Genomic DNA, 22480 nt, shown 5'->3' on the forward strand with positions numbered 1-22480 from the left:
TTGGGGTGAAAGATGAACATCCTCCTTGGGACTCCTCAACCTAGAATCACCCATTGATACTGGGCAGAAAACATCTCCTGGTGCAGAGAGGCTGGGAAGGGCTGTCAGATCTCACTTACATTCAAATTCTGGCTAGGAGTCCCACTCCAGGGCTCCTTTGGCCTTTCTTTAACCATCCCAGCTGAACCATGAAAGGCTTCCCGAGGGGCAGAGGCTTACTTAAAACAGCCAACCAGTCCAGGACAGGCAATAATGGAATCTTTATTCAAAAGGAAAAACAGAGCCCTTTTTGCCGTTGAACATCTGATTCATTCACTAGACCCCAGGAGAACGTATAGGGGGGACTCACTGAGGATGACACTTGCATCTAAGCAGGACAGCCCTCTGGGTACTGGCTTCTGTCTTCCACCTAGGGAAGCTCAAAGATCTGTATCCAGGGCTGCATCACTGAGACTTCTGCAGGGGAAGTGATTCATCATCTCAGATTTCAGATTAAATGGAGAGAATTTTTAAACTTAGTTATGTATACACATTTCCATAAATTGTTTTATGATAAAATAAGATGTCTAGTTCCTCTGCCTAAAGCAAAACAAAAAAACAAACAAAAAAAAAAGTTTAAGCAAAGACTCTCAAGTATCTTTTCTTTCAAGGGGTTCTGTAAAATTACCTCTTGTCTGCATTTCAGCCCTCGCTGCACTGAGTTGTGTTTACAGGTCACCCCTGCACCAGCAAGTGAGGTCCTTGTAGGCAGACCATGTGCCTCTTTCATTTCCATGTTCCCAGCCCACCACAACACCTGGAACACAGCAGGCACTCAATAAATATTGTGAGATGAAGAGACACATCCTGCAAGACCGTCATCAGAGTATTAGCCAATTATATATTGACTCATCAGCATCACACACAAAGGCAGACACCATATTTCATTTAATTTTGTACCACCTATGTTTGGAGCATCATGACTGCTCAAAACATGTTTTGCAGGGAAAAAATGGTAATAGAGATGTAACAAATAAGAAATAAAGCTTCATTAACTCTTGCCCTCCTGCACTATGAAAAAATTCCTATTGTTCTAGGCAGTGATTTGAAGACTATCTCCTGTTTTTCCTACTGCCCCAGCTCTCACTCTCACTCCTGGCACCATGAATGTGCCCTGGACAGTTTAAGCTAGCTCCTGGCTCTGTAGCCCAGCCCTGAAGTTGGAGTCTTCTTGCAGTTTCTCATGGACCTCTACACAGTTTCCCAGATTGAAGCTTTTCTCTTAATGGCTTGTCCACTACCTTCAGTGAGAAATCACTGTAAGGGCCCAAGTATCTTTCATAAATTCCCATTCAGGACCAGTGGTAGGGGAGATCAGACTAAGGAATGCAGAGAGAAAGGAGCATGAATTTTGAACTGGATATGCATGATACCAGACAGTTTTCATATTCAAAGTCACAGCCCAGAGACTCCTCAGCAGTCCTGCTGATAAACATACCCTCATTGCCAGCAAAGAATCCAAAGGAGAACTGAACAACCCCTTGAAGGCAAACCAGAGCGTGTTAACTACAAGTGGTGACACCACAATTACAGGCAAAGGTTTGCTGGGCAGAAGGGGGGTGCCTGTGAAACGCCGCAGGGCATCGAGAGAGTGAGGAGCAAGTTCCACCAATTAATGAAGTGCTTCTGAGCAGGAGTTCTGTCTAGAAAGTTTCTGAAAGAAGCCACGGCTGCACCAGCTAAGGCCCCTGGGAACTGGGAACAAACTCACTCTCTGGCAGCGGGGACGCGAGAAACCCAGCATCGCCACGGCTACCAGCAGATCCTCTCTCAAAGCCCTTCAGGAATCTCTACTATTTGTGGGAGCTTTCCCTCAAAGGCCAGCATCTCTCTGCTCTCCAACACTTCCAGTGGTCACCTCTCTTAACTGTCCCTCACTCCAGTTAAAGAGCAAGAGGGCACCCTCACACTCCACTCATGCTTGGGATCCTTGGTGACACTCATCAGCAATGCCTCCATCAGATACCCTGCTGGACAGGTGATCCCAGAATTTTCACTTTGCCAGAAATGCCGTATATTCACAAATCCAGATATGGAACTTTGTCAGCATGCTCTTAAATTCCTAACAGGATTGGAGGGAAAAAATAGACCCTCATTGATGTGACCGATATGCCAATTAAGGACACAAGTCTTTCACTTTTTGTATTGTTTTCCCAACACAATCACAGGGGGAGGTGAGTGACAAGTAATGTAAACTCTGTTGTATGTTTGCCACAAAGAACACTCATAAATCTTCCCATGGGGGCCAGTGGTGGGTGTTGATCTGCATTTTTTTCGAAGAAAATATGTAGATTGGTTTAATAAGGTAATGTTTTGGAAAACAATAGAAATTAAGTTTTAAATTAGCTTAAGTTTTTACTAAATCCAGACTCTCCCAACCAACTAACAAAACAAAGAAATATTTTTTAAAAATCCAAAAAAGAGAGTCTGTGAGGTTTTCTGTTCAATGGTTCCTCCCAACACTGCACATCTATATGTCTTTTCTGGTCAGTATATCTCCATTATTCCAGAAGGGATCTCAATTCACTTTTAGAATGGCGTCTCTAAAAATTGTCCCTTCTGCAACCTCTGGCCAAATTTGAGGTTCCACTGGGAACCACAAATTATCATATCCCAATTGGATAACCCTGGGTTTAGCATCGGACCCACAGCAGACCAATTAAAATTCTTCCCAGTGATTTTCAGAATACAATTAAAGAGGAAACATCTGTTCCCTATGGGTAGGAAGCTGAAGAAGTAATCCCTGGATTCCAGATATGGGCAAGTGCTTTGTGTAAAGGAATGAAGGTGACCTGCAGAGAAAGGCAAAGACATGATAAGGAGACATTCTTGTCCTTGGTCTCGGGTATATTCGGTAGATTGATACATAATGGGCCCCATAAGCCATGCCTCCTGGGACACACAACCTTGCACAGTCCCCGTCCACATTAACTTGGTCGGGTCTTGGCCAAGAGACTTGCTTTGGCCATAGGACATCAGCAAACGCAATGCAAGCACAGGCTTGGAAAGCACTTGCACGTTGGGACCTACACTTTCTCTTGCTGCTTTCAGAACTTGGTCTTCCGGCCTGCTGGAGCTAGATGACCCAGCCAGTAGTCAGCAACAGTTGCCAGACATGAAAAAGATCATCATAAACCATTTGGTCCCAGTCATGCCATGATGGAAGGTAAAAGAAAATTCCAGGTGTTCCAAACATCCCAGCCATCTAGCTAAGGTCACAGCAGTAACACTATGCCCAGGTGACACCACGTGGAGCAGAGATGAGTTTCTCAGATGAACCCAGCCCAAGTCACCAATCCACAGATTCATCATCAAGTAAATATTTGTCTGAATTTAAACTTAAAAGTCACTAGGTTTTGAAGTGGCTTGTTATGAAGATGAAGCTGACTCATACAGCCTTCTTGAAGGCACTTTATCCTTGCTTTTCTCATAAAGGCAATATATTCCCCATTTTGTCCAATTTGCTGTGTAGGATTAAGTGCCTTCCTAATTGCCAATCACTCCTTTTCCTTTGACTACAAAATCCTAATTTTGTGTAGGGATGCAATGTATGCAACTAACTACTCACTCTCTCCATTTCTCTTGCAGCTATATATGGTCATGTGCCACAGTTGAAACCTTAAAGATATTACCAATTAATAAGATGGACCACACCTCTTCCACTTTCTACCTTCTTTCTTACTAGAACACATGTGTGATGACTGGAGCCATAGCAGCCACTTTGAGTGAATAAGTAAAAAAAAAAAAAAAAAGAGAGAGAGAGAGTGAATGAGCCTCGAGTAAAAACTAAAATAAAAAAGAGATGTCAGACCTTATACTATTGAGCTTCTAAAGCAATGCCAGTGACCATCTAACTCCAGAAGGGTTATTGTACAACAAAATCAGAAACTTGGTTCCAAGACACCTGTGTAAAGTGAGCTTCTATTACACACAGCCAAATAAAACCTTAAATGATTTAAGTTAGATTTTTGTCATTTGTGACCAGAACAGTCCTGACTAGTGACTGGCCTTTTCTCTGGGGAGTCCTCTGGCTACTTCTGAACTGTACACCTTAAGGTGCCTGATCCCCCTTACCCTCTGATTTGCCTGTAAACACAAAGTCATTTCTGTTTTCTCCCCGAAAATAAATGAGATAGTGGATGCTTCCAAAAAGTATTTTATCAAAATCTAAAAAAATAAAAATAAAACAAACATACTAGAAATAAATAGCATGTAATTGCCTTGTTCCTATATTGGACCCTAAAAGCACCAAATAAGATTTAAGAGCCCCTATTCTAATCTCTTTACTTTATTAGTTCTCAAAGTGGAGCCCACAGACCAGAGCATCAGCATCTTCTGAGAACTTGTTAGAAATGCAAATTCCCAGGCCCTAGCCCAAACCTACTGAATCCAAACCATGGGGGTAGGGTATTTTAACAAGCTTTGTAGGAGATTCTGATGTAGCTAGGGTCTGACAGCCACTACCTTAGGACAATTATTTGCCAGTTTCTTGTGGATAATTAAGCCCTGGCTCCTTTTCTTCCAGTCAGTGTTGGGTAGAGCTAAGGGTTTGGAGTCAGAGTGCTTAATGTCATACTGTGACTCTGCCATATTATCTGTGACATCTTGGGCCAGTTGATCAACTCCTAACTCTTTGGGGTCCTAATTTTTGTACATGTAAAATGGGATATTACTTGATAGGATTCTTTAAAGGTTGAATGTGATGAGACCAGCAAAATGACTACTCACTGTTCTACTATATTCCGGTTACTGAACAAAGTCAGCTAGTCCTTTTAAAGTCTGCATCTCAGTTATGTGGCCATGGAAACAAATGTCTGGTATACACAGTCATCTTATCTTAAAAAAAAACAAAAAAAAAAAACCTCCCTAAATTCAGTTCAAATCTCCCAATACTCCTAGATATTCCAGTTCAGCCAGGTGTCAAGATGAAGAGTCTATCTTATTTCTTACCTGATTTACTGGAATTTACTGACACTCATCACTCCCTAGTGGTTAATCTGGCCTTTCCTGGCTGAGGCTGGAGAAATTTACCTCCCTTAGAGCATTTCCATCCTCCTCACCTCCAAGGGTCTTCCATCAATCTGCTTCTCTACACTGAAGCATAAACAGCCTCCAACCTATCATAAAAGCTCTCAGAATTAATCACATTCAGAAACAACCATTCATTCACAAGACTCAATTTAGAAACATCAGAGTGTAATATAGACGTGGGAACATAGTCTGTTTTTCTGTTTGCTTTTTTTAAATAGTTTTTTTTGTTTTGAATAAGGAACCCACATCCATAATTAAAAGCTTTAAATATTAAAAAAAGAAGGTAATGCAAAGTGATTCTCTTTTCACCTCTAGCCCTTAGGTTCCTACTCAGAGGCAACCATGCTCATGAGCTTTTTAGGTAAACTTATAAACATAGTCTAAATGTGGAAAAATCATGGGAAAAAACATTGTGTGTGTGTGTGTCTATGTATCTCATCCTTTGTTTTCCATAAGATGTAGTATACTATACACAGCTTATACCAGGAATATGGAAAGCTTGACTAAGAAGACTAACAAGAAGTCTTGATAATCTGCCAAGTTTGACACAGGGGAAGCCTGATAATCTGCGTGATATTTCCTGCGATATAAAGGAGCCCGGTCCTGTCTGTGCGTCTCCGACTGCATGCAGTTGCTCTCCTGATGGCTGTGTCTGTGTGTGTGCTCACGCACATGCATGTATGTCTCCTTTTCTCACACCCACTGGACAAGCATCCTGTGGGGTCTTAGTCCATTCCTCCTGCAGTTTAACAAATGTGAAGAAACCAACAAAATTCTGTAAAGCAATTATCTTTCAATTTCAAAAACAAATTTTTTTTAAAAAAAGACTGATTTCTCCCCCCACCCCCCAAAAAAAGGGGTTGGGGGGACATGGTGCCCAGGCCTATGCTCAGGGAAATTGCCAAAGGAACACATCACAGAGGACCTGGGATGGTGTCTCTAGAATCAGCTTGGACAAAGCAGGGTTGGATGTCTACATTAGTAGATTTGAATCCTGGCTTCATTACATGAGAGCTGTGTTTTCTTGGTTCTGGAGACTCAGTTTCAATATCTGCAAAGTGGGATAATAATAATTACATATAGATTGATTAGAATTATTTTTTAAAAGACAGAACACCAAATGGTAAATATTATATGTTGTTGTTGTTTAGTCACTCAGTCATGTCCAACTCTTTGTGACCCCATGGACTGTAGCCCACCGGTCTCCTCTGTCCATGGGATTTCCCAGACAAGAATACTGGAGAGCGTTGCCATTTCCTTCTCCAGCAGCTCTTCCCCACCCAGGAGTCAAACCCAAGTCTCCTGCATTGGCAGGCAGATTCTTTACCACTGAGCCACCTGGGAAGCCCAAATATTATAGGAGAATGATAATTTTTCCAAATTTTAAGTTACATTCCTGTATTTCTAAAAGAGATTCACTCTCAGAGCTCTGGCTTTCTTTTTCTGTAAACTTTACTAGCGCATGTAGAAAGCTTACACATAAGGGATACAGAGATGATCGGGACACTGCCTTTGTCCTCTAGAGGCAGAAGATATGGTGGAGACGGCCAGCCAGTTCCTACGGGTCAGCGTAGGCTTCCTTCTCTGGAGGTGAGATGAAAAACTGGAAACTTGAGAGCATTTATCTACCTGCTGTTGACAAAATAAAAGGCAGAGGTGGGTCTAGGGTGGGTGTGACTGCTGGACCAAGGTCAAGAGTGGAAACACAGGTTTCCTGGCATATTTCCTCGATCAGGCCCAGGCCCACAGGGTCACTCGATTCCCCACCCAGTTCCTCTCCAGGATTTTTCAAATACTCTAGCCTCTGCCGCAGGTACTTCCATTTTTGAGCTTCTAGATGAGCAGGGACAGAGGATTCGCCCTGCTCTGCACCCAGGCATGTCCTTCCACCTTTCACATGTGGGGCCCGATGTGACCTCCAGATGAAGTGTCCTAAAACAAGCCTCTGAGGATAACCTGTCAAGCACACAATTCAGCAACAGGGCAGGGAATCCTTCCTGGCTTCTACAGATAGGGACTTATATCACAGCCTGAGATTTGTTTACCCTTATCTTAGCGCACAAGAACAAGTGATGCCACCCTTATTATAAATCCAGCATGCCTGCATCTGTGGGTAGGTTTCTGTGTAAATCTTCAGGAAACACTGACTGTTCACTTTTGTTTGCTGCCTCTTCCTAGCTCCAGGCTCATAGAAGCATCCATCTCACTAGAGGACACACTGGCTTTTATCTGTAGAAGGAACAAAAGACAAAAGATGGGAACAACCGGCATCCCTGCTGTCACAGAAACCCCACCACCCAGGGCATGTCTCCTCTCTCAGCTGAACTGCTCCTCCCTTCTCTACCAGGGCCTGAAATATCCACCAGGCCCTAGTGAGCTCTGTCCTCGACAGCCTGGAACATCAGAACTCATCAGCTTTCACCCCGTTACTCCTGTAGACTCACCTTGTTCAGGACGGTTAGTACCAATAGATGATGCTGAGTGGGGTGAGGAAACTGCCCAAGTGGGCCTAAGTAGCATCAGTAGGCCCAAGCCAAAAGACCTGGATGAGAAAGTGGGTGGGGAAACCCTCCATAAGGGCCTATAATCAATTAAACATCAAACATCCAAGTAAATGTCTTTAGCCTGAGTGCATCTGTCTCAAAGACAACAGGATGGCCTAAAAAAAAAAAAAAAAAGAAATGTTTTTAAAAAAATCATTAGCAATAACAGCAGTAGCTTTGGCATCCTTACCTTATAGAGTGCTAGGCTCCACTGGGCACTCTCTCATTTGCCCTTTACCTGCCAGGCCCATTACCCGGCAGAGTTTACAAGAGCCCAGAGAGAGGTGTACTGTTAAAACTAGGGAATAGAAGCACAGAGCTGTTAAGTAATTTGCCCGAGGTCACATAGATATGAGAGATATAGATCTCAATTAGAACACTTCTAATTCTAGTGGTCAGACTTCTGAGTCTGTTCTAAATCACTGCTTCCCAAGCATCACCTGCTCACCAGCATCACCTGTTGTTGTTTAGACGCCAAGTTGTGTCTGACTCTTTGCAGCCCCAAGGACTGTAGTCTGCCAGCTTCCTCTGTCCACGGAATTTCCCCTGGAAAAATACTGGAGTGGTGATCTTGTTGAAAAGCAGATCCTGGTTCAGCCAATCGGGGGGTGGGGGTGGGGTGGGGGGGTGGGGCGGGTGGGGGTGGAGATCCCACATTTCCCAGCATGTTCAGCTCCCAGGTGAGGCCCATACTGCCTGCCTATTGGTAACCACTATTGGAGAAGCAAAGGTTGGTCTGACCTAGCCCTGCAAAGTGAAAATATGGGTACCTCTGTAGATCCACCAACTGCTGTCCACAGAGAAAAGAGAACAGAAATCGAGACTGAGTTGGTAGAAATTTTATAACTATTTGACTTTTATTTTATGTATGCTAAAGCTAATAATTATTTTACAGATTGGTCTTGAAGGTCATTTTATTACATTCTTCATTCTTCTAATGATTTATATCTATGTTATTTTACAAGGGTATCAGTTCACATAAAGCCATAAGTTATAAAACAAACAACCTGGCCCTTTTTTTTTTTTTTTTTTTTGCAGATTATTTAAAAATTGCATCTCTAAACTACTACCCTGTCCTTGGGAGTCTAGGACCAGGGTGCTTGTGGGTCTGTGTGTGTGTATGTCTGTGGGTGTGGGTAGAGGTACCTGTGTGTATCTGTCTGTCTGCCCCACCTCAATTCTCATTTCATGTAGTTTCCATTTCCTTATGGTTTTAAGGTCATTCCTTTCTATATAGCTTCATATGCAGATGGAGACTACCATCCATAAAGCTCCTCAAGTAACGTGGATTCTAGTTTGCACTTTCCTAGTTTTGGAACCTTGGCCAAGTCACTCAGCCTCTCTGTGGCTTATCTGTAGGGTAAATAGCAACCCACTCCAATATTCTTCCCTGGAAAATACCATGGACAGAGGAGCCTAGAGGGCTACCATTCATGGGGCCACCAGAGTTGGACACAACTGAATACACACAGCACAAAGTCTACTCACTGTGTGGCAGGGATACAATGATATAAAGCATGTAAAGGGCTTAGCACAACACCTGGAACCATCCCTAGTGATCAGTCAAGCAGATACAATTATTATTAGGGGGAAAAAAAAACAAACAGCAATAAATAAATTCACATCAGACATTCATCGACTTATCAGCATTTTTGAGGAAATGCCTTGATACTCTGCTCAGCACAGGGAAAGCAAGATGCTTCTCTCAACAAAATTAAATTAAAATTTCTTCTTCAACTTAGAACAGTTAAGGGCCCCATTTCTCACAAAAGTCGACAAGTACAGTGAAATTTTAATCCAAACTGTTACACAGAATAGTGCCCCAAGGTACTGCAAGATGTCTGATCATCAAGCAAAAATGTAATTATTTTCTTTCTGTTCCAGAAACTTAGGCAGGTGAGTGAACACAGTTTAGAAAGATTTTCACTAACAAGGCCTGAAACAAGGAGGTTTTATTTAACCTTCAGTTAAGCAGAAATCCAGTTAACTAGAGATTGTCAAGGTGGGAGGGTTCCTGGTCGATGATTTTAGATTCTGCCTGTAAGTCATTTACATAATAACTCAGGAAGCAGAAGGCCCTGGGGCTTGAAGATGAGGAAGGAAAAGGACTGAGGAACTGCGGTCGGTATTGATAAGTGTTGATCTAGTCCTTCACCATGGGAACAGAAATTTATAAATTGCTAGGTGAGGGAAAATTCCCCTGGTGGGAAAGAAATCTTTTTGACCTTGCCAAAATGGCAGACATCATGCTCAGGTTAGTGCTGTGTTTAAGTGCCTGCAGGGATGCAGTGATTCAGTACAACACGCTGAAATCCAATTTATTTATCTTAGTTGGCACATCCCCAAAGCTCTAATGACTCAGACCCTCCCATAGTAGTACATTCATTTGTCAAATTAGTCAGGGTCCCGAGGTTGTTTTTTTTCCCTCTCCCTGGGCCATCTTTATGTGGAAAGTTCAGGTTCCTTTTCTAGTGGGGCCATCTTCCATCAGCTTGTTTCTGCAATCAGTATGCATGTGCTAAATTCTCAAAACCTGTCTGAAACCCTTGGACTTAATTGCGCTGGGGGAATCATGGCCTAGTTAAAGGAGGAGGAAGAGGAAAAGGAAACACTGAGTTAATGGCTGCATTTTGCTTCAAATTGTGTGTGTCAATGGGACACGCAGTGGTTGGAGTGCAAAGAGGACATGTTTAGTGGGGCTTGGATACAGACATGCCTGGGTCCATATTTGCAATCAAGTGGGACCTTACGAGGCCTTCCCAGGACAGGGCTTCCCCCATATCCTCTATTAACTCCTCTCTTGAGTACCTTGATAATAATAGTGTGTATGTGTGTGTGCTCAATCGTCTTTCTTCGACTCTTTGCGACTCTGTGGACTACAGTAGTCCACCAGGCTCCTCTGTTTAGGGAACTTTCCAGGTATGAATACTGGAGTGGGTTGCCATTTCCTACCCCAGGGGATCTTCCTGACCCAGGGATCAAAACTGGATTCTTTACCACTGCACCACCTGGGAAACCCTGATAATAATAGTATTTGACGCAAATTTCCTGAGTTGTTTTGCATATTTTAAAACCCCCACCAAATGGAAGATGTTAACTACTTGATATCTCCAGGCCTCCTGTAGCCTAAGGACTGATAATGTTCACCTCTGTGACACCACCCCATTTCCTTATCAGCCAATCAGAGAATTGTGTACAATCTTTTCTGGTACCCTGTGACCACCCACCCCTCACCTGGCTTTTGAAAATGCTTTGCCAAAACCCTTTGGGGGAGCTGGAGGCTTCTTAGGACATGAGCCATCTCCTTGCCTGACCCTGCAATAAAACTTTCTCTGCTCCAATTTCGGTTGTTTTGGTTTGTTTGCCCTCTTTGTGCATCAGACATATGAATTTGCATTAACATATCCAGTTGAATGATTTGCCAGCTCTGTGATAGGCACAAGTCACCTCTTACATTTCACCTTCCCAGCTCTAAAATGGGAGTTAGGGTGATAATAGAACCCACCCTCTGAAGTTGGGAGGAATGTTGACCAGGTAATGATTACAAGTAGTTAGCACAGTATCTGGCACAGAATAAATCCCCCTGCCATCTTGGAGAATAGGACCTCATCTTTTTGCTAGTTCATAATGAAGAGTGACAGAATATACTACCCTCAAAGAGGCCACTTTGGTACAAGGATTATTTTGAATTGAAGGCAGTCAAATAACTCATTTAGTCAACTGGAATCAACCCCTCATGCAATGAACTTTAGCAAATTCTTTTCTTTGTTCTCTTTAATAGGCCCTTATTGCTTTCTTCTTCCTCTTCTTCTTCTTTTTTTTTTTTTTAATTTCTCTTCCTTGACCCACTTTACTCCATCAAGCTTCCTCCTGGTTCTACTTAACACCTTAGTTTTGCAAACCTGAGCACATCCCTGAAACTCAAAATCACTTTTTAAAGAAATATTTATCCTGACACATACAGCATGAGAGTATCAGGCAAATCCAAAGAAGGATTCATTTATTCAGTACATATTTGTTAAGCCTCTACTGTGTGCAGGACATGACATTGGACACTGAGGGTATGACAGTGACATGTCAAAGTCTGGGTTCCTGGAGAAACAGGGAGTGATGAGCAAATAGCATCACTACTGTGATGGGCCTCCCAGGTGGCACAAAGTGCTGAAGAACCCGCCTGGCAATGCAGGAGACACAAGAGACAGGGGTTTGATCCCTGGGTCAGGAAGATCCCCTGTTGGAGGAAATGGCAACCCACTCCAGTATTCTTGCCTGGGAAATCCCATGGACAGAGGAGGCTGGCAGGCTACAGTCCACAGGGTTGCACAGAGTTGGACACAACTGGGCGACAAAGCACTCGCTATTGGTACTGTAATAGGCATTTTAGGAAACAAGAAGAGGCTGAAGACGAGTGAGGTGGGTAGCAGGCTGGTTAGCAAAGCTCTCTCTAAAGGAGGGGTTCCCAGCCTCTAGGATCTAATGTCTGATGATCTGAGATGGAGCTGAAGTGATAGTAATAATAAAGTGCACAATAAATGTAATGTGCTTGAATCTTCTGAAACCATCCCCACCCCAAACTCCTGTCCGTGGAAAAATTCTTTTCCACGAAACTGGTCCCCAGTGCTAAAAAGTCTGGGTACCACTGCTCTGAAGACTTGACTTAATTGGAAGCAGAAAAAATAAGAGAAATTTAGTTTTGTGAAGAGTGAGATAAAGCAAGGACTGGAGTGGCTGAGACATAGAGGGTGATTGGGAAACTGGCAGAAAATAAGGCCAGATGGATGATGAAAAGTCAGACTTGTGAATGAATGCAAAGGCGATGTCTTCATCACCCACAGATGGGACCAAGAGAAGCGTGGAGTATGAAGAGAGGGGAACTCAGCCATATGGGTTGCTATCTTGGGCAAGGTGGGTAGGGGGAGGTTACCCTCCACTCCAAGGCACTGTCCTGTACCTGAATCTTGGCTCTGCAAATCACTAGCTGTGTTGCCATCAACAAGACGCATAAATAGACTATTCCTCTGCTTTTGATTCTGTAAAATGTTGCTCTTACAACCATTGAACTTCATCTTCTTCAGCATTAGTGGTTGGAGCATAGACTTGGATTGCTGTGATGTTCAATGGTTTGCCTTGGAAACAAACTGAGATCATTCTGCTGTTTTTGAGGCTGCACCCAAGTACTGCATTTTGGACTCTTTTATTGACTCTGAGGGCTACTCCATTTCTTCGAAGGGATTCTTGCCCAGAGTGGTAGATATAATGTCATCTGAATTAAATTTGCCCATTCTTGTCCATTTTAGTTCAGTGATTCTTAAAATATCAATGATTCCTAAAATGCCTACCTCATAGGTGAGGAGTAGATGAGTGAATGCATATAAAGCTATTAGGATGGTGCTAGATACAGTAAGCACTCTAAATATTAGCTAGTTCTATCCTGTTTGTTTCGGAGAAGGCAGTGGCACCCCATTCCAGCACTCTTGCCTGGAAAATCCCATGGGCGGAGGAGTCTGGAAGGCTGCAGTCCATGGGGTCGCGAAGAGTCGGACACGACTGAGCACCTTCACTTTCACTTTTATGCATTGGAGAAGGAAATGGCAACCCACTCCAGTGTTCTTGTCTGGAGAATCCCAGGGACGGGGGAGCCTGGTGGGCTGCCGTCTGTGGGGTCGCACAGAGTCGGACACGACTGAAGCGAATTAGCAGCAGCAGCAGCAGCAGCATCCTGTTTGTTTATAACACCCCCGTGAATTCTCTGACCTTGAGGCTAGATCCTTCAGCATGAAAGTTCAAAAACCCCAAAATATATAAAATATATAAAATACTAAAAGGTGATAAGTGAGTTGAATAAGTGAGAGAGAGAGAGGAGGAAAGGGGGAAAAGGGTACTGTGGATGAAAAATGTCTCCTGCCATATCAGCAAACAGACGATGTTGCAGAGATCAAGCCATCAGCCACTGCAGCTGCTCTGCTCTGCACCCTGAGGGGATTCAGGAAGGAAAACAAAAAACAAACAAACAAACAAAAACAAGGGATATTGTCCCTACATAGTTAAGGTACATATTAAAGGAAGGATCTCAATGAGCCCAGGCTCTTGCATCTTCCCATAAATAGAAAAATGTGAAATTCATTACCTTGAGATATTCCATTTTTCTTATCTTAACAGTAATCTTTTGGTTTTTGACTACCTAGGTTTTGTTGCAAAAGTTCCTATCTAGCTTGGCTCTACTTTTACCATTTTTGTAACCGTCCCTCAGAGCTATATGAGAGGTTGCCTCCCAGGCTTAAGTCCGGCAGCAAGTCTGTGGAATAAAACCTAACTCTTAACTTTTAGGTTGTACCTCTTTTTTTCTCCCCAAGGAACAGTATATATAAAAGGACATTTGAAATTTTAAATAGGGCTGTCAGGGAAAGCTCACCCAGAAGCTAACACCCGAGTCAAGACTGAAGAGCGTGCCATGACGTTTTCTGAGGGAAGACTGTTTCAGGCAGAAGGAACAGCGTATGCCGAGCCATGCCAGCCATGGGGGAGGAACAGCAAGACAGCGTGTCTGCAGGTGTGAGCGAGGGGGCATCAGAGAGGTAATGGGGGAGGCAGGCAAGGCTGTGGGGCTATTTTAGGGACTCAAACCAAGCGAGACCCTGTGGGGCTCCTGGGCACAAAAACCTTTCTGTGTCTCCCATTTCTTTGATTACAGGAAATAGGCTTCATTCAGCCCCCATGCTCTTCACTGAGTTCCAATGGGAAGATTTAAACAGAAGTTAATTAAGGAAAAGAGGAGATGCAGAAGCAAGGGAAGACCCAGCGGTCAAGAGAAACAACGGGGCAGGGTCCTCCTTCTCCATCAAGGGACACACACATCTTTGAGCTGTTTTGGAGACAATGAAGTGACAGTGTGCTGTCTGCAAGCGCACAGAACCCAGACTGGTTGGAACTAGAAGGTTGATGATGCTGACTCTCACTTACCTCCACCCCACCAATCAGAAGACTGTCCACCAGCTGATCATGTGCTCTTTGAACCATTGCTATAAAACTCCTCGCTACCCTGGGCATTAGTCTGCCACGGTCCCCTTTGCTTGGCAAAGCAATAAAGCCATTCTTTTCTACTTCACCCCAAATCTGTCTCTGAGATTTAACTGGGTATTAGAGTACAGAGGCCAGGTTCAGGTTTAGGACTTTGGCTTTCCTCCAAGGGAAATGGGGAGCCATGAGAGAGTTTTGAGCAGAAGAATGACATGGCTAAGTTCCCAGTCTCACAGGATTGCTGGCGGCTGCTATGTTGTGAACAGATATGGGGAGGTCAGTCCTCAGTGGGAATCCCTTGGCCCCAGGCCTAGAAGTGATTTGAGGAATGTAGACAGAAACAGACCAACCAGATTTGGTGAGCCCAACATCCCAATTACTGGTTGGGGTGGTCTCTTTAGACAGTCCTGCAGAAAACTGTGCTGAAGAAACACTGTCTTCCTCTCTCACTGAGGCTCTTCTTCCCTGGAAGCATGCGCTGTGCTTAGTTGCTCATTCTCAGTTGTGCCTGACTCTTTGTGACCCCATGGACTGTAGTCTGCCAGGCACCTCTGTCCATGGGGGTTTTCCAGGCAACAATACTGGAGTGGGTTGCCATGCCCTCCTCCAGGGGATCTTCCTAACCCAGGGATCGAACCCAGGTCTCCCGCATTGCAGGCAGATTCTTTACTATCTGAGCCACCTGAAAAATGGCCGAAGAGAGAAAAGAAGGTGGGGTTTGCCCTGCTGAAGCTTCTCTTGTTATTGACAGCCTTGTCTCTTCTCTGAATAGCTCATCCTTTCCTTCTTGCACAGGAAATGCAAAATAAGATTCTTAGAATTTAGTTTTTTTTAATTCCTTACATTTGGATTTGCAGATATGCCAATATTTGGATTTGTAGAGCTGTAATTTAAGCTGGTCTCTCCCCTGGAACTGCCTGGTTGAAATGCATCTTTCATGAGGCTTCTGCAGGAGCCCAGCTACAAGCTCAGACTCCCGAGCACAAATCAAATTCCGGTTCAACATCAACCGTAGGCTATCAGGGGCATCCTAAAACAGCCAGCTTCCAGGAGGCACAAGCCTTGGTGTTTTTCCAACTGGTAAGCCCTCTTCCAGGAAAGGGTTAAAAGCTTTCTCACCATTTAGGCACAGGATTAATGCAGGGAGAGCTGAAGGTTTGGGGTGGGTGACAGTCCCTGACTCCTTCTCAAGGCATCTCCTCCACACCCTAACCTGCAGGGCAGACTAGCTCTGACCCAGCCTGCTAGAGACAGCCTGTCCTGGGGGATACAAAGGGGGAAAGGCAATAAAATGCAGAAGTCAAGATAAAGGATGACACTCAGCACCTCTGTGCTCCCTTCTTTAAAGAGGGAGGAATCATGCAGCCCTTGTGCAAAACTCTTTCTGCAGGTTTTAAAGTCTAAGTCAGGTAGCCTGGGGGGATGGAGGTGAAGAAAGAGGGAGTGGCTGCAGGCCAGTCCTCTTAAAGGGAAGACAGGCCCTGCCCTAACCTCTTGGAAAGAATCCAAGAAGAAAGAAGAAAAATAATGAATGCCCAAAGCAGGTTGTCACATTTATTGTCTCTTTTATAGGATGCCCCAGTTTGCATAGCTGCTGTATGTATAACCTTGTTGGGGATGGCGGCCCTTAGAGTGAGGTCTGGACTAAAACACCTGACTCTCCTTTCCCCTCCTTTTCCTTCCTTGATCCCCCTCAGCAACATTTCTGCCTCCCCTCTGGGGCAGAGAAAGCAATGACTAGGACAGGGAGCACCAAGGTAGAGCAGCCAAGCAGACCAGTTTGCCGAGCATGTGGGGCTTTCAGTGCTAAACCAGGACAGACTAGGACAAGTTGGTCACTACACCTGGAAGATATATCAGCCCCCTGGTCCTCAGACTGGGCAGCTTCTGGATGAATAACACATATGCTCGTCCTCCTTAGGCAACTGGGTGTGGTGTGAAAACTATGGGCTTGAAGCCAGCCAGATTTGGATTTGTATCCAGCTTCTCCCACTCACAATCCATAGTATTCCTAGCCCTGGGCCTTTGTATTTCTATCTGCTGTGTTGTGTGCGCTCAGTCATGTCCAACTCTGCGACCCCATGGACTGTAGCTCACCAGGCTCATCTGTCCATGGGATTTTCCAGGCATGGATACTGGAGTGGGTGGCCATTTTCTTCTTCAGGGGGTCTTCCCAACCCAAGGATCCAATTTGTGTCTCTTGGTCTCCTGCACTGGCAGGTGGATTCTTTACCACTAGCGCCACCTGGGGAAGCCCCTTCATTGACTTGCTATCTGTAAAAGAACAGGATTGGTAAAAAGCAGCATTGGTATGGAGATTTAGTACTGGTATTGGAGATTTGGGCTTCCCTGGTGGCTCTGCTTCATATGAGGGAGACCTGGGTTTGCTCCCTGGGTTGAGAAGATCCCCTGGAGGAGGGCATGACAACCTACTCCAGTATTCTTGCCTGGAGAATCCCCGTGGACAGAGGAGCCTGGTGGGCTACAGTCCATGGGGTCACAAAGAGTCAGACACAACTGAGCGACTAAGCACACACTAGAGATTTAGTAAGTTGATACCCATAGCAAATGGTTATCTACCCTTTGACTCCCTGTATTAAAATCATCTGGCCCTAACATGCCTCTAATCCAGGGTTTGGTGGCTTTATATAACATGTGGCATCTACATGGCCTTTAGGATTTTCCAGGCGCTTCCACATTCCTCCATATGAGAATCCTGTCTCATATAAGGATTCCCAGTTGAGGGAAAACAGTAACATGAGTCCCACTTTAGTGACCAGAAGAGGAGGCTGAGAGCAGGTGAGAGAACCTAGCAAACAGCATGTCAACCCAGGTCATATGTTTTTACTCTGCTACCTATGTCTCAACAAAACCCCAGCAGTGGGTCAGAGGCACAGGGAAGTCTGGAAGTTTTCCAACACAAGGAAGGTGTGGAGGAACCTGTCTTCCAGCAAACTCTTTCAGCTATCTGCGGCTGCCAGGAACCTGGGGCTCAGCCCTCGCAACAGACAGAATTCCAGACTGCCTCGCCAGATAACTGCCCCCGTGCTCTTGTTTTGCACATTCTTGGACTGGGCCATTTAAATTGATACCAACCACTACACTTGCAGAGTCAGGGAGGCTGATGCCTTGTCTGGTTGGCCTTGTTTAGTCGCTCAGTCGTGTTCGACTCTTTGCGTCCCCAGGAACTGTTGCCCACTAGGCTCCTCTGTCTATGGGATTTTCCAGGCAAGAATACTGGAGTAGGTTGCCATTTCCTACTCCAGGGAAACTTGTCAGGTAGAAACAATTCCCGATTGTTCCCCTTGGCTCAGTACAGGAATACTGTGGGAATGACTAACTGGCATTTGACACAGCTTGCTTTTATTGAGTGCCTCCTCCTCCTCCTCGGAAGTGTGTGGAATGTGATACTTGGGTCACTGGTGAGGGAAGATGAAGCCACAGGATGGCTGAGAATTGAAATCTAACTCAAGTTACCTTATGGCTGCTCTTGAGGAAGGTGCCTTGGGGGCTTCACCCTTTGGTCACTAGGCTCTATCTGCTGGAAGGCCTTTCCTCCCATATAGGACCTGCTTCCTCTCTCATCGCTGTACGGTCCACTTCCCATAGGGCGGCCAGTGACAACCCTAAACCCCCAAAGCTCTCCCACGGCTCTAACGGCACCCGTCACAGACCTTCTCACTGATGGTGCTGTTACTATTGTTCAGGCTCCTCTGTCCATGGGATTTCCCAGGCAAGCATTCTAGAGTGTGTTGCCCTTTCCTTCTCCGGGGGATCCTCCTGACCCAGGGATTGAACCCAAGTCTCCTGCATTGGCAGGTGACTTTACCACTGAGCCACATGGGACGCCAACCATGCTCTAGCTGCAAACTTTTTTCCTCAGCGCTCCAATTCCTCTGTGCTTGGTGCTCATGGAGGAATGCCAAGGCCACCTCTTTCTCAGCCTTTAAGTCCCAGCTCAAGTTTCACTCCTTCATGAGCCTACCTCTGACCATTTTATCCAAAGGCCCTCCCACCTCCCCATCCCAACCCCCACCCTCTCTGTAGCCACAGTTACTCAACCCCATCACCCTAGTCTATTTTTTGATGGCCTTTATCTCTCTCAGAAATGAATACATTTTTACTTGAACTTGTCAATTGTCTCCTCCCATCAACATAGAAAACCATTAAGAGAAAGGACTTTTTCTACTGTGTCCATGGCTTTATCTCTGGAGCCCAGTAAAGCCAGACACTCAGATATTTTTAAATATTGAATAATGTATTTGTCCCTATTTAAAACAAAGAGGTTATGAGCATTGGGGCTTGAAATCAAGCAGGCTTGTGAGATGGTCCTACTTACCAGTTGGAAGAAGTCACTTAGCTTCTTTCAGTTGAACTGTCCTTTATAACAGAATGAATAGGTCACTCAGTGGTAGATGCCATTGTTGATTTTAGGGCTGGTCACCCTAGCTGGTGCAAGCTCCTGATGGCAGGCACTTTAACATTCACCTTTGTATCTGCATGCCTTGAAACTTCCCCTGAGCATCCTCTACCTTCCTGTCCTGTGGTACATTTTATATTGTCCGAAGGAGTCTGTGTATCTCATGGGGACATGAATACCTGCAAAACCTAATGCAGTGCCTATTATACTTGTAAAATAAATGAATGGTGTTTAAGACTAACAGGTATCTAGCCAGTTTTCAAAAAATACAGTTTGAATTAAGCTCTTTTTAGAAAAGACATTTTAAGTATATGAATTAAAGGATAATACCAGATGCTATGTGTTCAAGTGCTGAATTACATATAATCAAGTGACATAATGTATAGCATAAAACTGGATGGCAGTGGTGGCCAACACAGAGGTTCCCAGGGCCAGTCAAGGCACTAGGAAGGCGAGATGAATAGGACAGAGACTGGGGCCAACTGGAGGCTGCATCTCATCTCAAAGGCAATTTCTGCTCAGCTCTAGCTTTTTGTTGCTATCCTGGAATGTGGGCCCAATGGTCTCATTATCACTGACACTTTCAAGTGAATCTGGAACTCTGAATTTTTAGGTGAGATTTCCCAAGTCTCCAAATTATCAATTAAGTTTATTAAACAAGCATTTGAGATGAGCAAAGCAAGTCTGGGAGCCATTCTGCAACCTCTGACCAAGAGCCCTCGGGGATCAGATGGAGATCCTAACCAGGCATTTATGGAAGAAGCTACATAGGAAACAGGCTATTGCTATGTCCAAGAATTCCCCTCAAGCGTCCATCAAGCACTTACCGAGCACTTACTGAGTGCCAGGTATCCAGATATAAAGATAACTCAGAACCTGTTCCCTCTGAGACTTTATGGTTAGTCAAGTCAAGAACTGTTGTTGAGGGGTGGGATAGGAGGGGTGGGAGAGAGGAAGGAGTATATGTATCTAGCTAATTCACTTTGTTGCACAGCAGAAACTAGCACAGCATTTTAAAGCAATTATACTCAAAAAATAAACTAGAAATGCATGGATGAAATACAGTAATATCAATTCATTACATTGGGATGGTTCTATGTACTTTGGAGTTTATTAAATATCTATTTTGATGATAAAACCATCTATCAGTACTTTTTAAAAAATCGATTGAAGTTTTCAAGCTTGTATTCAAGATGATTGTATCTTAAAACGCAGATAATGTTTTATATTCAGGTTATGTCAAGAATATTGTTTTGCTTCCCTTAAGGTTTAAAGAATGCTTTATGTAAAGTCCAATAATTGGACCCTTTATTATTAAAAAAAAAAAAACAGAAAAACTGTTGTTGAGTCACTGTTGTGAACAGAGCTCATCAAGGTAATAGGCTAGACACCTGGACAACTAGGTGTTGCTTAGTGACTCATTAGATCTGTGCCAAACTACCATACTAGTGTGTCCTTCTATGGATGCTCCCACCATCAGGGAGCCTACCTAGTACCACCTAGGGACAAAGTGGCCTACCATAACTGATGGTAGCAGAGGTTTCACAGTCTAACAGACATGAGATGACTGGCCATTGGTTCTCATAGTCTAACACTTCCTCTCCCTCCTCCCTTGTAAAATGGGTATTTACATGAGCTCTTCAGTTCAGTTCAGTCGCTCAGTCGTGTCTGACTCTTTGTGACCCCATGAATCGCAGCACGCCAGGCCTCCCTGTCCATCACCAACTCCCGGAGTCCACTCAGACTCACATTCATCGAGTCAGTGATGCCATCCGGCCATCTCATCCTCGGTAGTCCCCTTCTCCTCCTGCCCCCAATCCCTCCCAGCATCAGAGTCTTTTCCAAAGAGTCAGCTCTTCGCATGAGGTGGCCAAAGTACTGGACTTCAGCCAAAGTACTTCAGCTTCAGCATCATTCCCTCCAAAGAAATCCCAGGGCTGATCTCCTTCAGAATAGACTGGTTGGATCTCCTTGTGGTGGCAAATACTATTCAGGTAAAACAGCACCTCCCAGAGCATGTGTTATCAAAAAGTCCAGGGAGGGGACTCATCTGGTCACACATGCCTGAGGCTGGTCAGAAAATACTTAATCTACACAACAGACACACAGAAGTCTGGTTGGGGTCTAATTTATACTGTGATCTTAGACTTGCTGAAGGACTAACTCCCATCACAGCCCTGCCAATACTGATTGTTGGTGTTAAAAAAGTACATAAGTAGAATGATTTCTCCTCCTCCACACTCCAAACTAAAAAAGATCGCAGTAGTGTTACTATACTCCTGTTTCCACTGATCAGAATACACACTGAATAAATAATTGTGTTACCTGGAAAAACTGAGTCAAAAGAAACATTGATGGAAAGCAGAGTAGAGGAGGTCTTGAATTGCATTCTTAATTCCACCAAGAATTACTCTGGGTGTTTCAGTGAAAGTCTGTTTAGTGTCAACCCTCCACCACCCAATCTGATCCATTATTAAAAAAACAAAACACTTTGGTAACTTTCATCTTAGATACAAGAAACAAAACCAACCTGGAGGGGAGAGAGAGGAAGTATCCTCCTAGTTTAGGTTAATAGGCAGTACTGGCCTTCTGTCACTTGCTTCTGTAAGTTAGCAGGAAGGAAATACTTTCACTGAGGGCCTCTGCTAATATGTCCTTAATTTAAAGACAATTAGGCAATTCCTACATCCTCTACCCCCAAGATAAACCACCAGAGCTGAATGCCCTCTTTCACTATCCACTGGATGAACCGGTAATTCTCAAAACAACAATGGAGGTTATGAAGAATCTACTTTGTACTAACTTAGAAGGACATTAGTAACAGCCTAGGTCTTGGAATTAAGTCCCTAGCCAAGTCTTCTTTCTGCTTTGTTTCCTTTCTAATATTTTTTTTTCTTTTTTCCTACCTGAAAGTTTCATAGGACTTATTCTGGAAATACCTCTAAACAGAAATACTTCTCCAGTTGTCCTAGTAAAAATTATTTTGTGACCTTTGGCAAGAAATTGATTCTAGGGAAGAAAAGAAAGAAGCAAAAGTCTGTTTGCTTTCTAGTGACTTGACTGTTCCTCCCTCTCCAAGTACTCTGGGGATGAAGAGGCAGAACAAACACCAAACTCCTCTCTACACTGGCAGGTGGCCATTGCTTTCCAACTTCATTTTAAAGCTCACAGCTCCGAAAAACATGACCGGAGTAAGCAGCGCGGACTCCACTACAGGTCTTACTCTAAGAAGGTAATTAAGGTCTCCATTACTCAGGTGCACACAAGCGCGCGAAGACTGCCAGCCCACACAAGCCTTTCGGTTATTTACCAGCGGGATTTAAACCCACTCGGAAGCGGGGGCGTGGCCTGGGCGGAGCCCCGCGGCCTGGGTGGGCGGGGCGGAGGCGGGGATGCCGGAGGCTCAGCGCGGTGCGAGAAAGAGCGGAGC

The sequence above is a fragment of the Ovis canadensis genome, chromosome 9, assembly GCF_042477335.2.
Source record: "Ovis canadensis isolate MfBH-ARS-UI-01 breed Bighorn chromosome 9, ARS-UI_OviCan_v2, whole genome shotgun sequence".
In the NCBI taxonomy this organism is placed as follows: domain Eukaryota; kingdom Metazoa; phylum Chordata; class Mammalia; order Artiodactyla; family Bovidae; genus Ovis; species Ovis canadensis.